Source organism: Gambusia affinis, linkage group LG14, assembly GCF_019740435.1.
Source record: "Gambusia affinis linkage group LG14, SWU_Gaff_1.0, whole genome shotgun sequence".
NCBI lineage: Eukaryota > Metazoa > Chordata > Actinopteri > Cyprinodontiformes > Poeciliidae > Gambusia > Gambusia affinis.
Window position 1 is genome coordinate 15,384,259 of NC_057881.1, and position 16,138 is coordinate 15,400,396.

General features: G+C 37.2%; 1 protein-coding gene across 2 annotated transcripts in view; it reads right to left on the reverse strand.

Moving 5' to 3' along the window:
• LOC122843706 (coagulation factor XI-like) overlaps positions 1-16,138 on the reverse strand; it is a 57,916-nt gene that overhangs the window by 28,920 nt on the left and 12,858 nt on the right. The window lies entirely within an intron of this gene.

The window sequence follows — 16,138 nt, forward strand, 5'->3', positions numbered from 1 at the left end:
CAGTGTGCACGTGGGTGGTCATAAGGTTTTTTACCAGCCAGCCAGTCAGTCAGTCAATCAGTCAGTCAGTCAATCAGTCATTTGAATCTATAACTTGTTTGCCTGAATTGGAATAAAAAGAATAGAACTGCATTTTGACTTCTGATCCTTTTTGAACTGCGTAAACCAGAACCCACCGTGCATCAGGTGACTATTGGCGTTTAATTCACTTTTGCTTTGATCACTTTTGAGTCTTCAGTTTTTATTTTTTTTTTATTTTTTATTTTTATTTTGGACAAATAGTCACTACAAGGAGGTAAGTGCTGACAGCTATGCACCAGATCTTTAGGCTGCCCCCTAGTGAACTGCTCTAAGAAGTGCAAACAGTCACTCGAGTTATCAGTTTTAGCTTCCACTCCGTTCTCAAAAGCATTCATAAATGATCTGTACTGCAGGGGGTCCCCATCAAACACAGGGATGTTTCTGGATGGGAGAACAGACGATAAGTTTTGTTTTACAAGTAAGGCAGTGATGTCATTTTGTCTTTGCATGATGTTCACCATGTCATTCTGACAGTCCTCGGTCAAAGAAGGAAATTGAAATTGCGTTTGCTGTGTTGCTCGAGTTGAAGAATCAACATTTACTCTCATCTGGTCATTTTGAAATTGTTTCTGCCTCTGTTTAGGTCTAACAACAGGGAAGACAGATGAAGAATTTGCTCTGTCATTCGGAACAAACTCATTAGCACGAGGATTTAACAAGAGATTTAATGACGTCCTTCTTGCATGTGATTCTGGTCACCATGTTGTTCTGATGTTACTTGACCTAACTGCTGCCTTTGATACAGTAGACCACAACATTCTAATATCGCGATTACACCACATTGTTGGTATTGATGGCACTGTTCTTAAATGGTTCAGGTCTTACCTGGAGGAGAGAACTTTTTCAGTGAATATTAGTGGCTCTGAATCATCTCTGGCCTCAATGTCTTATGGTGTCCCACAGGGCTCAATTCTTGGCCCACTGCTTTTCTCTCTTTATATACTGCCTCTGGGTTCTATCCTTAGGAAACATGGGATTTCTTTTCATTGTTACGCTGATGATTGTCAGATTTATTTGCCCATGAAGCAGCAGGATGTACTGTCAATCAAACATCTCCTGGCTTGTCTAGGAGATATTAAAGCTTGGTTGGCCTTGAACTTTTTAAACTTTAATGAAAACAAAACAGAGGTGATGGTGTTTGGACCCAGTGGCTCCTGTGAGTCCTCCTCTGTTGACCTGGGACCTTTGGAGGAATATTTTAAACCTGTTATTACAGATCTTGGTTTTAAGGTGGATAGTGATTTTAAAATGGACAGCCAAATTAGAGCCGTGGTTAAGTCCAGCTTTTATCATTTAAGGCGATTGGCGTCAGTGAAATCTTTTCTTTCCAGGCAGCATTTTGAAACAGTGATCCATGCTTTTATTTCAACTCGTTTGGACTACTGTAATGCACTTTATCTGGGAGTTAGTCAGGCGCTGCTCTCACGTCTGCAGCTAGTACAAAATGCTGCTGCACGTTTGTTGACAGGTACTCGAAAAAGGGACCATGTGACCCCTGTCCTGGCCTCACTTCACTGGCTGCCTGTATATTTTAGGATTCATTTTAAAATTCTTATGTTTGTTTTTAAATCATTGCATAATCTTGCCCCGGCTTACCTCACTGAGCTTCTTCATCCCCACATACCCCATCAGTCCCTCAGGTCAGCAAATCAGCTGCTCTTGGAGGTACCGAGAACAAAAAGGAAGCTCAGAGGGGACAGGGCTTTCTCTGTTATGGGCCCCAAATTATGGAATGACTTACCTTTGCAGGTCAGAGAGGCCCCTTCTCTGTCCACTTTTAAAGCTCGTCTTAAAACCCATCTATTTAACTTGGCTTTCAACACCAGTGAGATCTAGTTTAAAGTGTATGTCTTTGTTTTTAAATTACTTTTAATTACAATTATTTTTATTTTGTTGTGTTTTTGTTTTTGGATTGTACAGCACTTTGTATCAACTGTGGTTGTTTTAAAGTGCTTTATAAATAAAGCTGGTATGGTATGGTATGGTAAGAGAGTGTCCTTTACTTGGGCTCTGTCAAAATAAGAGTTCATGCCATCGGATTGTTTAGAACCAGCAACTGAATTCATGTTTAAAACATTAAGTTTTGCATTAGTTGCTGCCAACTCTGTTTCCAAATCAAATTTTTCTTTTTCTCGTCTCAGTTTTTCCTCTTGAGTTTCGATCAGATGTCTTTTGTCCAACGCAGCGAATCTCTCCATGAGCGCTGCCTTTTCAGCCGCGGCTTTAATGCGTGCAGAGGAGGTAGATGAAGTCCGAGACTGCTGTGAAGATGTTTTTGAACGTGGCTTTACACTTGAAACATTAGAGACACTGTCTTCAGGGTTTATTTCATCCTGATCAGCAACAATCTGATCATCATCAACATTATTTTTCTGTTCAGTATATGGATATCCTGCTTCATGCAACCAAACCTTTACATTGTCCATAAAATCAGAGAATGCCGTCACCTTGGGCTGAAAATACGCAGTTTGTCTTTTCACTTCTTCTTCTGGTAATGGCAAGTTTAAAAGGGATTCATGTAAATCGGTTGCATCTTGATAGCATTTAATAAATTTGACAAAGTCAGAAGACACTTTTTTAACATTTTCTTGTGACGTCATTGATGCGGAGATTTTTTCCATAAATTTTGAAGCTTGCTTACACTTTAAACTTCGGCTTTCTTGACATGTTTTAATATAAAACTCCAAACCCTTTTGTGTGAATTTGATGTTTCTTTTCTCTTGCGACATCTGAGTGTCATCCACTTTGCTCTTTACATCAGACATTTTTAGCGATCCTTTTAATTATTTCAAACATTCAACAGCAGCATAATCCACAAGGAATCCACAGGATAAAGCACAAACGTTTCTCTTTGTTTAAAGAGGTTGATTCGTGTGAACAAACATTTCCATGATGGGCGTCGGCACACGTCTCGATCCAATTAAGCGTCAACTTATCACATGAAACTCATCTCATCAGTCTTTGCAGTGAAATAATGTCTTTAAACTCCAGTAGTTTCACCGTTTTCCTTTACGACTTAAACAATATTTCCACGTACCAGTTTGATGAATGAGTGACGTGTCAATCCAGGCCTGACGCAGCAAGTCGCTTGATTTCAACAAAGATGATCCAAAACCTTTTGTTTGATGGTAATCCTTGAGATCCATAAATCCAACATGTCCATTGATGAGGAATTATTCCTTTTGGTCCATGAGATGGTTCCTTACTTGATCCATGGGATGGTTTTTACTTGATCCATGGGGAGGTTTTTACTTGATCCATGGGGAGGTTTTTACTTGATGTAGTGGCGATTGTTTGTCAAACCAAACATCCAATAAAAGTTCCTCAAGCCAATAAGAGGCACTGGGGTCCAGTTTCTGTACGCAGGCAAAAGAAGATATAATGTCCAAACTTGTAGATTGTTCAGGAAGGTTTAATGTTCTTTTCAGCAACAATTACAGAGATCAAAATTCCCTTTGTTCTCATTCTGTCAATCTTACTCTGTTCTTTTGCTCTGTTCTTTTGCTCTGTTCTCTTGCTCTGTTCTTTTGCACTGTTAAAACCATAGGCCCCAAACCCAAATGCCTGCTGGTCCTTTACCAGGCCCCTATACTTATAGACAAGTGGACTGACCCACATGACTATCACATGACTATATTCTATCCTTTCCGTCTCCATGCTGAGAAAAATGTTTCAGTTTAGTCCAATCTCAGTCCTCTTCTTGTCCAAAACCTTGTCCTTCCATTATCAGAAATGTAACATTGTGTTATTCTCTGGTTTCTACACATCCACCAGTTGATGATTCATGAGATTCACCTTCAGACTACTTCAGAAAACAGATTGATCAGAACTAAACATGGAGAAGCTGAATGCTGAATGCCTTACCAGTCATAGCTGACTGGTAAGGCGAAAGCAGCTTGTGCAGCCCCTGGAGGGCGAGACTTACCTGCAGCTCCGACCAAACCCGGTCACGGGGCTACCAGCAACAAGCAGCTAGGAAAATAGTGGTATACACAGAAGCAACCAGCTTCACACGACCACACACCTGTACTCAACACAGCTGCGCGCAAGAAGAACAAAAGGGATTGTTTGCCGGGTGCCACGTGACTATATAGAGTCACGTGGGTCCCCGGCAGGTCACAGGTGACTTTGTTGTCATTAGTACTCGACCTGCGCATGCGCAAGAATGAGCATTCAGTGCTTGAAGCACCGCCTCTGGTGGTCAGTAGGGATGAAATAGAAACATCATTCTAATCTCATGAATCAGTACATTTCCTTGGCCAGCTTTGTTAAAAGCTGAAGATATCAGCAGTTTTTAAAAACAGTTGAGCTGCATATAGTTCATGTGCCAAGATAGAAGGTTGATGGGTGTAACTGCTACAGGTATCTACAACCTCTTCTTCTTGGTCAGTCAGGCATGGGAATGTTCAAATTGTTGTTTTCCATCGTCTGTAAAATCTCTACCAACCTGGCATTAGATTAGTTTCTGAGTGACTGTGGTGCATTTCTTAGAACAGAATTTCAATTCTGAAAACTACTTGTTCAATCTTCAAATCATTGTGCCACCAGTGTACATAAAAAAGCAGTTCTATTTTCTGTCAGCAAGCTGCAAAATACTTTTGTACCTCATGCAAGCTATGTACGATTCTTTCTTGTTCTTAAATTTCAGTCACTTTTGTCATGTTTATCAAAATGTATTCTATTCTATTCAATTCAAAATTTAAATATACAGGTCGCTGTTAATGTGTGAACCATTAGATCAAGGAAATCAATCAAATTTCATTTGTTTAGCACATTTCAGTAACAAGGCCTTTCAAAGTGCTTTGCATCATAAAAACACAAAAATACAAAGTCATAGAAACATTACTTTTTGCACATCAAGTTATTGATTTTTCATGATTCGGTTTCAAAAGCAGCTCTAACCAGGTTTGTTTTTAGTCTAGACTTAAAGGAACTCAGAGTTTCAGCTGTTTTGCAATTTTCTGGAGGTTTTATCCAGATTTGTGGTGAGCCAAAGTAAAGCCTCTGATGCATGAGTGATTGATTATACAGTCTTCCATGAGTGGGTCTTTTTGGACCCGTGTTAGAATCAATGTATGGTAGCTTTCTGTTGCGGGTAGACTCAGGGTCTGGGCACGGCTCTGAAGATCCTCTTCCCTGAAAAGGAGATCCAGAACTTACCAAGTAAATGTTGGTTTAAATACATTTGAAACTCAGAGATTTTTTTCTGTAACATTTCCTAGTGTGATACATGTCAGTAAAAGTTCCCCATCTGTAAATATATTTCTTATATAGTTTTTTTTTTCTTTTGGTGTTTGTTGCACAAATTCAAATATATGAAGGCTATCAACCAACAATTCAATCAGTCAATTTGTGTTTTTTTCTTAAATACTCCCTCTCACGGAGACTTGCTTACATCTTCTGACAGCTAGACCAACTTATGATAACATTTACTAGGTTTGCTATTGGGACACTTTACCTAAAAAAAAATTAATAAAATTAAATTAAACATACTCATTACACAACCACGCTCCAAGAGTTGATCACAACATGGTGAATTGTTTTGTTACCGTTAAAATATCTACAGCTTTTGTTCCTTGGTCGTAATGATGCCGTCTGTTCACTAATGTTCACTAACAGACAGTGCACATCTTGTAATTGATCAGCTTATAAATGATCACTGTGAAGCATCAGTATGCGTTAAAGAAGATCATATCAGTCAGATTAAGTCAAATATCATCAAACTCAAAGCAATCAAAATTATATTTCTCTGAAAGGTAATCTCTCCTTTTCAGGGAGTTTAGACTGTATGAAAGGAATCATTGAAATACACTATGAAATATACTATGAAATATACTATGAAATATACTATGAAATATACTACATTAAATCTAGACACAAAAGAATCAACTGTTAATTAGTAATCATACTATGTAAATGACTAACAAGATCTGATCAAACAAGAAACTTGATGACCTAAAGTGATTTCTCACATTGAACCGTCTGACTTTCTGTAGCCGACTAAATTTAACCTTACCAAAGTTTTGCCTTAGAGCAAACAGGTACTGAGTTTGAAGCGTGGATCAGACGCCTTCAGCCATCTGCTAAAGCTAGACTCTGGCCTTCCTCACTGTAAAATAAAACAATAGACTTAAAAAAAAAAAAGTTCAAGTGAACATCGCTTAATTATCATCAACTTGTTGTTTGTACTCATCTTAAACAAGTGGCAGGAACGTTTGGATATTTTAAAAAGAAGCTATATAAGTTAATTTATTTAAGTTGAATCCATGCAACAAATAAAATAAAATAACAGATTGATCAGAAATAAACATGGAGAAGCTGCATTCAGCTTCTCCATGTTTAGTTCTGATCAATCTGTTTTCTGAAGTAGTCTGAAGGTGAATCTCATGAATCATCAACTGGTGGATGTGTAGAAACCAGAGAATAACACAATGTTACATTTCTGATAATGGAAGGACAAGGTTTTGGACAAGAAGAGGACTGAGACTGGACTAAACTGAAACATTTTTCTCAGCATGGAGACGGAAAGGATAGAAAGGCTGCACTGTGATCCCTACAGCACTGCATGCACAGTTTTATGGAGATTGTCTTTTTCTTTCTGACTCACAATGACCTGGTCTACAAATTACAGTAAAAAGCATAAATCTGTATCTTATCTAGTCTCTTGCTATTGATCTCCCATAACTATAATTTATAATATTTGCCATCAATACTTCTTTTACATCACACATCCCTCCAGAATACAATATTATATTGACAACATGACTAATCTATTTAACTGCTTTATCCAAACATGATGATGAAACAATAACTTGTCATTCTGAGAGGCATTGACTTGTTCATTGACAGATATTTAATTTTGAGAAACTGAATTTTGCAGGTAATACAAGCTGCAACGAGAAAAACTGTATAAACAGCTGAGAGGAAATGAGAACATGCACATCTAATGTCCTGAACAAGGAGATAAAACTGTTAGCCTCCATCAAAATTCATTTGGCTTGATTTTTATTCATGAAACGGTTTTTCTGATTAAATGATTGAAAAACAGTGAAATGAAAACAGCATGTAAAAGGTTTCAGTCTGTGATCAAAGGTGATTCACAGACAGCTTAGTGTGTCACTTAAAGCAGCTTTTCAATGTTGTTTCTTTCATGTTACTGATACATCTCAGATCCAGTCTGTCAATGGACACAAATAACAAAAAGACGCCCAGTGCACTCTGATGACATGTCTGTAAGAATAAGATGACATCAAGACAAAACACCTCATTGCTGCTGAGAGAAGAATAGACACAAAGTCGGCCTTCTATCAGCTGAAGAACATCTCCAGGATTAGAGGACTAATGTCTCAGTGAGATCTAGAGAACCTCATTCAGACGTTGACTTTTAGTCGCATCGATTACTGAAACAGAATCTTCACAGGTCTACCTAACAAAATCAATCAGCCAGCTGGAGCTGATCTAGAAATCTGCTGCTGGTGTTCTGACTAAAACCAGGAAGATAAAGAACATCACACCAGTGCTATGTGGTGTGATGAGGATATCTGAGGATAGTCAGTTGCATAGCTGACTGTGACTCAAAACATTTTAACAAGATGTTACTAAACAAGCAAAGTCAAGTCTTAAACTGAAAGCATTTTAGAGCTGTGCCAAAGAAAGAAAACAAATCAAAACAGGTTTTCCTGCATGTTCCAGTCAGCTGCCTGCAGCTATTTATTTTGGTCTTAAAATAGTTTCATTTATTCTGTATAGCCCCATTGTTCAAGGAAGGATGTATAAACTTCTTCATTAACATCAACAGTACATCTTTCTGTATCTATTGTAACAATAATAAAGCAGTGCTTTGGTATAACTTGTTTTGTAAAAACTGCTTTGTGTAAGTCACTATTGTTTGTTCTTTATTAGTCATTACTTTTTCTCCATGAACTTAGACATATTGTTAGTTTTGCCACACCTGATCCTTATTTATGTTCATTGTCTGTTTGTCCAGGTTTTCACCTCAGAATTTGATTTGAGGTCAAAACCTGTATGAGGTTTTGCCCTCATGAAAACAAAAACATCATTCTAATGATTCTAATGTATGATTCTCTATTCAATTCAAAATTTAAATATACAGGTCGCTGTTAATGTGTGAACCATTAGATCAAGGAAATCAATCAAATTTCATTTGTTTAGCACATTTCAGTAACAAGGCCTTTCAAAGTGCTTTGCATCATAAAAACACAAAAATACAAAGTCATAGAAACATTACATTTTGCACATCAAGTTATTGATTTTTCATGATTCGGTTTCAAAAGCAGCTCTAACCAGGTTTGTTTTTAGTCTAGACTTAAAGGAACTCAGAGTTTCAGCTGTTTTGCAATTTTCTGGAGGTTTTATCCAGATTTGTGGTGAGCCAAAGTAAAGCCTCTAATGCATAAGTGATTGACTATACAGTCTTCCATGAGTGGGTCTTTTTGGACCCGTGTTAGAATCAATGTATGGTAGCTTTCTGTTGCGGGTAGACTCAGGGTCTGGGCACGGCTCTGAAGATCCTCTTCCCTGAAAAGGAGATCCAGAACTTACCAAGTAAATGTTGGTTTAAATACATTTGAAACTCAGAGATTTTTTTCTGTAACATTTCCTAGTGTGATACATGTCAGTAAAAGTTCCCCATCTGTACATATATTTTTTATATAGTTTTTTTTTCTTTTGGTGTTTGTTGCACAAATTCAAATATATGAAGGCTATCAACCAACAATTCAATCAGTCAATTTGTGTTTTTTTCTTAAATACTCCCTCTCACGGAGACTTGCTTACATCTTCTGACAGCTAGACCAACTTATGATAACATTTACTAGGTTTGCTATTGGGACACTTTACCTAAAAAAAAATTAATAAAATTAAATTAAACATACTCATTACACAACCACGCTCCAAGAGTTGATCACAACATGGTGAATTGTTTTGTTACCGTTAAAATATCTACAGCTTTTGTTCCTTGGTCGTAATGATGCCGTCTGTTCACTAATGTTCACTAACAGACAGTAAACCTCTTGTAATTGATCAGCTTATAAATGATCACTGTGAAGCATCAGTATGTGTTAAAGAAGATCATATCAGTCAGATTAAGTCAAATATCATCAAACTCAAAGCAATCAAAATTATATTTCTCTGAAAGGTAATCTCTCCTTTTCAGGGAGTTTAGACTGTATGAAAGGAATCATTGAAATACACTATGAAATATACTATGAAATATACTATGAAATATACTACATTAAATCTAGACACAAAAGAATCAACTGTTAATTAGTAATCATACTATGTAAATGACTAACAAGATCTGATCAAACAAGAAACTTGATGACCTAAAGTGATTTCTCATATTGAACCGTCTGACTTTCTGTAGCCGACTAAATTTAACCTTACCAAAGTTTTGCCTTAGAGCAAACAGGTACTGAGTTTGAAGCGTGGATCAGACGCCTTCAGCCATCTGCTAAAGCTAGACTCTGGCCTTCCTCACTGCAAAATAAAACAATAGACTTAAAAAAAAAAAAGTTCAAGTGAACATCGCTTAATTATCATCAACTTGTTGTTTGTACTCATCTTAAACAAGTGGCAGGAACGTTTGGATATTTTAAAAAGAAGCTATGTAAGTTAATCTATTTAAGTTGAATCCATGCAACAAATAAAATAAAATAAAAAGGGAAGTATTTGAAAATAGTGAGGATTTTGGGTGGTAAAAGTTTAACATCTTACATCCAGACACTACGCCATTTCTGCTCAAACAAACGGAAAAGTTTTGAACAGCATAACTATGTCAAATAATGAGACCGTGTGTCTTTAATCTATGTAACAAAATATATTGCTGCTCCTGTAAGCAGAAAATAAAAGAAGTTTTGCGGAGAATAACATTTTGGATGAGTTGAAGAATATTGTTTGCCAAAATCACACAGTGTAACTACACTTGTCTTTTATATGATGCAGTAATTGAATCTAATTGGTTCGCATAAATTTAAGTAAATACAACCTATTTTCCTGCTCCACATACTTAGCTAGCAGTTTGCCAATTAGCTTTCCAGTCTGAACTTCTGGGCAACGTCTTGATTCAGTCAAATCTTCTATCCTAGATCTCCTGAACTCCGACATTCTTCTACATATCGGTACATATGTGAATGTTTGGCTTGCTGGTCTTCATCATGCTTTGAATGCAGTATCTGGTTTCTCTTACTTTAACCAGCCCAACTTGCACCCGATTGGCATGTTAGCCTTTTGATTCCCTCCCAGTGAGACGGTGCGTCACAAATCAAACTGTTTGTCAAACCATTGATCTGCCTGGTGGTTGTTTCAGAAGATGAGGAAACACGGTGACTGAGTTTTAGACAGTACTGGTCAGCTCAAGCAGCTGCGCATGCAGCTGCTCATGTAGCTTTTTTTTTTTTTTACTAGATGGCAGTCCTAAAAGTACATGTCTTTAAAATATGAATAAATACGTACAATTCCATAGTTATTTGATCCAGCGGTTATAGAAGTTTGGCAATAATGCAATTCTGGCATTGTGCGTTCTTAATGTAAGTATTTCTGCTACTGAACAAGAAATAAGATTAAAAGAGGATTTAGAAAGAAAAATGCTGCAAAGATGATATTTGTATTTACTGAGTGCAAGACTGTGACTAGTTATCAGGACAGAATGAGAACTGAAAAACTGTTGGGTCCACAGGACCAAGGAGGGAACCGGTCATCTGCTCCAACAATTTTAGTCTTTAGGAAATATTTTTGGACACAAGGAGCAGGAACATAACAACATCAGATATATTTTTCATCCTTATGTCAGTGATTTAAAACTATTTTTAATTTTGCATCATCTTAAAGATGGAAAGAGTTAATTATTTTTTCACCCATAGAAAAGTGTAATGTGTTTATTACAAGTAGGATTAACCAAGCTGAAGGAAAACAGAGAGAAAAGAGAAATAAATATTCATTGATACAGAACAAGAATTTTATGTTTTGTAAGATATTTAAGAAAATAATACTGAAGCTGTGAACTCATGAATTTCTTTATTTGGTTATTATCTCTAAACTATGTTTACTTTTATGTTGAACACCAGACATCTGTTCCACAGTTTTTTCACTTAGTTCCACGACTGCAGTGGATTTTATAGTCAATGTTAAAATCCAACACAGAGTCTGAAGCGATGGAGGAAATTTACGTCAATATGGAACCTGTTGGACAAACTGCATCTAATCACACAGGTAAGAATGAAGTTACAGAGAAATCTAGTATGTATTTCATTCAATTTTGCTAATGTTAAGGTTTTTGTTAAGGTTGGAGCAGCTCCAAAGAGAGGCTCGGTCTCAGTGTGGTCGCATGTTTGGGAATCCTGAATGTTTTAATTCTGGCTGAACTCATAGGCCTCAGTGTACACAGTGAGTCTTCTTCTAGTCATCGTACAGATGTAAAATGAGTAAATTTTATGTTTCTGTTTTTTCTACTGATCAAATAGCGAGGGTTTAAAAAAAAAAGAATAAAGCTTGGTGACTCAAAGTGTTGTAGGGAAGTGAAACATTACACCATGTTACATGAGTTTGATTCATTTTCAGCAATGGTTGCATCTGCAGCCGTTTAGGTTAGCGTGTCTTTAATATCTCCTCTTTTTCAAACTATTTACCAATTTATTTTTCAGTGTTACCTCGGTTTAAATTCTACAGGCGTAACCAAAATCATGAAACTATTTTATAAGTCTTAGGTGAAAATAGATGCCACTTCTTTTTTTTTGCAAACATGTTTGTTGACTTGTTTTTCTTTTTTTCCCAGCTCATGACATGACAGCAGATTTTTCTGACATCGTCAACATGCTGACCGAACAGAACAACAAGTTTCTCTCCATGAACTCTAACTTCACTGAAACGGCTCCACGAGCTGAAGAGACTTTAAGGTTTGTCAAAACTTTAAAAAATTTGTATCGCTTTAAAAACTGAATTCTACTCTGAATTGTAGAGTACAACTAATACCTTTCCTTTTTGTTTTAAATGAGTATAATGTAAATGAACAACTTTTATCGAATTTATTAAGTGCTCTATCATTTTCGTGTGCTAAAGAACAACAATGTAAAGCAAACTAAACTTTGATTCTTTCCTCCTTACAGAACAGACAAACATCAGTTGTTCCTGTTAATCCAGGGGCTGCAGAAGAAGAGAAGAGCAGATCCAGTAGTGATGGATGATTAGGATTTGTGTTCACTGTGATATTATTCATCAATAATAATGTAGCTTATTAGTATGCCGTTACATAAAACTGTAAAGATAAATTGTACTCTTCCAACTGTTGTGACTTACAAAGCAACAATTTTACCGGTTGTACTCCGTGTTTTTCTTTCTTGTTAAAACTCTGACACGATAAACGTTGCAGGATGGTTTTGTGTGGAGGATCGGTTTAGCATGATGAGCTCTGATTGTGTTTTAATGTGACTTTTACTACGAGACTTTATGGAACTCCAGTTGTGTCCGGTAGTAACGGATTAAGCTCTATCTTGGTAGAATTCTATTTCCAATTATTTACTATAATTTGTAATAAAGTAATGTCAACACCACACATTCAGCTGTGAGGAGTTTGTTCTAGTCATCTTAAAGATGGAAAGAGTCAATGTCGTGTTGATTCTGAGTAACTGAATGATTAACTGAATGACATTTTATTAATTTCAGAGTTCAATCAGTGTCTTGTAGTGATCCTAGTCTAAGAAAAAAAGAAACAAAGATAGAAAGCAGCAAATGTTCATGTTGGTTCCACAGACTTCCCCTGAAAATATAGATCAAATCAGTCATTACAGGGTAAAAGTGATTTGAAGAGGGATAAGCGTATAAACAAGTCAAGTCAATGACAAGTCAATGACAAGTCAACGACATGATGCAATATGCATTTTGAACTTTGATAACTTTTATTACTGACTTAAATAATACATTTAAATTGCTGCGTTGTTTGATAAGTAGAATAGAAATGACTTTTTTGTAAATGGTCTTGAGATTACCTATTGTAAATTAGCGTTTTATAAATCAACTGAATCGAATTAAGAAATTTGCCCGACTGACTGGACTGAAGGGAAATGATGAGCAATATTTTATGCTTTTCATGGAAAACTAAGAAATTAAAACAAAAATTTTCCAATTGCATTTTACTACATACCGTTGCCTGGTGTCTGAGCAGGTAAAAGGTCATCCCAAGCAATAAGAAGAAGCTGTTGTCAAAATCATGATCTTAAATTTTATTTACAAAGAGATGAGTCATAATATTCTGTACCACATAATTCACTGGTTACATGTTATAATATGCACACACCCACACCTACGCACACACACACATGGCCGGGGGCCAGGGCACACACACACCCACGCACACACACAGCCATGGCCGGGGGCCGGTGTCACCCCCCTGTCCGGCCTTATGCCCTCTCTTGTAGTGGATAATGTCCCACAACAGGTGAAGACTCCCCGTATTCTGTATTAAAGCAGGGAACCTCTCCCGCGCAAAATCCTGACAATCGAGACCTGTTCAGCGCAGATCCTGAGAGCTGAGAAATGCCAACGGTTTGAAAAATTTGTCCCACAACAGGTGAGGACTGCCCGTATTCAGTATTCCCAGATACTTCTCTATTAAGGCCGGACACACATGCACAAGCACAATTTGGCTTAGTGAGGAAAACCTTAGATAATTGCATCATTCTATTTAAATATATTTTATATTATTCTCGATTATCTAACACTTATTGTATTACTATTAAAACTCATAATGTTTATTCATTCTTTAATTGTATTATTTTTAAAACACATAGAGGTCAGATGGTGAGGGAATAACGGCTGTTGCAACAGGTGGCGTGGGGGATGGGAGGGTGCAATTTGACACCGGAAGGGGGGGTAGGGTAATTTGACACCGGAAATTAAAAGCAATTAATGATTAGGGTCATTAATCACTCACCGATCAAATTTTGACAGAAGGGTGTCCATTTAGTTTTTTGCTGCGTTTGTAGCGCGACAGGACCGGCTGTTGATGGCTTGTTGGTGTCCTCTCAAAGCAGCTGAGAAGATGAAGAGTCTTCTCATTATAGTGGGAATAACCCAGAAATGAACTCTATTGAAAACGTATGCACCATGCTTGAATCAAGTGAGCTGTATCGAATGAGCTGTATCGATGTCGATAAGAAGCATAGGCCTAACTTTTGCTAGCCTGCTATTGACTTTGATAACCTCAACATGTGCTGCGCAGTTCGGTGTGCACTAAAAGAGGACGCTCACCATATCTCATCTGCTATGTGTAAGTCTGCAGGACAAAAGGTTTTGCCAACCAACTGAGGGGGCAGCTGTGGAGTCAGAATCACATAATTGAAAATACAAAGTTTGTACTTACAAGGATTCATTTGGTTTACACAGAAGTTATTTATTCTGTTTTTGAAATGACATGAAGTAACATTTTGATTGTTACAGAATCTCATGTTGTTCTTGTTTACAGCACTTGATAAAATCAGACAATAAGGGGCAACTATGTGATAATTCTTCACAAAAAATCTTACTGAATTGTGAAACTGTTTTCGATGATAGGTAAGCATTCAGCAAATACAGGCTGATTTTATGAATTAGAATATGACTGAAAAGTTCCTTGGTCAGCAGTTCCATCACCAAGTGAAAGACATTATATAGATTAATTAGATATGTTTTAACATATTTATATTTCATAGTACATAGTAAAGATTATTTTCGAAAGGTGCTATTAATCTGATAAGCCTGATCAAGACGTATATCCTAATTTATTGAATAAGAGTGTGTGGCATTCACACTTTTTGCATTATTCTCAGTACTAGAAAAGAAAAGGCCTTCCAGTAACTGTGGGAATATCATCTCTCTGCCCCCCAGCCCTGCTCCTCTTCATTCTCACCAACTTGCATTACAAAGTCAAACCCTTGTTAAAAAGAATGGTTGCATATTCTGCCACTATACCACATCCTTGTAATCCATATCCCAATTGTTAGCCTTTCTGTGACTTCTAAGAAAAAATATTGGCTTACAACAGAATAATTAGATTTATTGTCATTGCGTAAATATGACCCTTTTTAGGACGAGGAACACAGTGGTGTTGGCATACAAACCAAACTATCCTTTTTCACGCTTATCTGATCAGAGTTGTTTTTGTCACATTTCCTGTTTCCCAAACACCAGGCCCAAACTGCAAATGGGAGTCCTTATTGCTTTCAGCAAACACAACTTTTTTTTGTATCAGTTTACGAATATTAAGTTTCCAACCCTGAAACATTAGTATGTGTTTAGAATAAGTACATGGTTGATTGCCCTGTTAACATAAGCACCATGGATGTTTAACTACACATCATATGCACCTTAGTATTGCTGATTATCTCATCAGATAAAGCCAACTCTCATCCATACCTAGGGGTGGACCAGTGTAGCAGGAAATGCCCAGTGGGCTGATACACATTTATTGGCTGGCCTGATGCGGTTAGAATTTAACCAAAACAGTATTTTAAAAATTCTTTTCTGGGCGTGCTGTGGTGGCGTAGGGGATAGTGCAACCCTTGTTTGGAGGCCTTGAGTCCTTGTTGCGGGTTCGATTCCCAGACCCGTTGATATTTACCGCATGTCTTCCCCCCTTTCCCTTTCAGCCTACTGTCAAATAAGGGACACTAGAGCCCACAAAAGACCCCCTGGAGGGGGGAAAAAATATATTATTTTCTATCAACCGCGTTGGCCCATTGGTTTTCTTGGACAAATGAGAAGGATGAGAGACATGACCCAGAAACAGATTCAGGAAGAGGTCAGATTAGCTGCTGCTAGCCTGATGAGTCAAAATTTTCATGAAGATGGAATATTTTATGGAAGAGGTTGGGACGGAGGACGAATAACATATGTGTAAGCTGGCACGCTGTTAGAAAAACAGCTTAGCCAATTTTCAGCGAATTTACTGAGCCAACTTCCGAGCACGTGCGATCACTCACCGATGCTACACAAGGATTTTTCCGGGCTTCAGCCGCTCACAAGAGAAGCTTTCTGAGATTTAATAAAAACGGTTTTACTTTTTTGA